Source organism: Nestor notabilis, unplaced genomic scaffold (genome assembly GCF_000696875.1).
Source record: "Nestor notabilis isolate BGI_N333 unplaced genomic scaffold, ASM69687v1 scaffold19505, whole genome shotgun sequence".
In the NCBI taxonomy this organism is placed as follows: Eukaryota; Metazoa; Chordata; class Aves; order Psittaciformes; family Psittacidae; genus Nestor; species Nestor notabilis.
In genome coordinates, this window is record NW_009930022.1 from 1 (window position 1) to 331 (window position 331).

Here is a 331-nt window from a genome sequence, read left to right on the forward strand (position 1 = left end):
TTGGGATCGAGCACGGCCACAGCCGTGGGGTTACATACAAGGGGTCACAGCCGCCGCCCCATCCCCTCCTCTGCCCCCAGGACATCCCCGCAGGGGGTTCCCACAGGCCTTGGGGCATGATGACACTGGGCGTGTCCCCAGGACTGATCTGCAGTTCGGCCCCAGCCGCCCCCCCCATCCCCAGTGGGGCTGTGTTGCTTCAGGGCTCCTTGCCCTCAATCCCCCTGTGCCGGGCCCTGCCCCAAGCTGTCCCCAGCAGTCCTGTGGGTGCTGGTGTGTAGCTCCTGGGGCATAACCCCCCTTTCTGGTGCTGCAGGTGCTGATCCCCGGG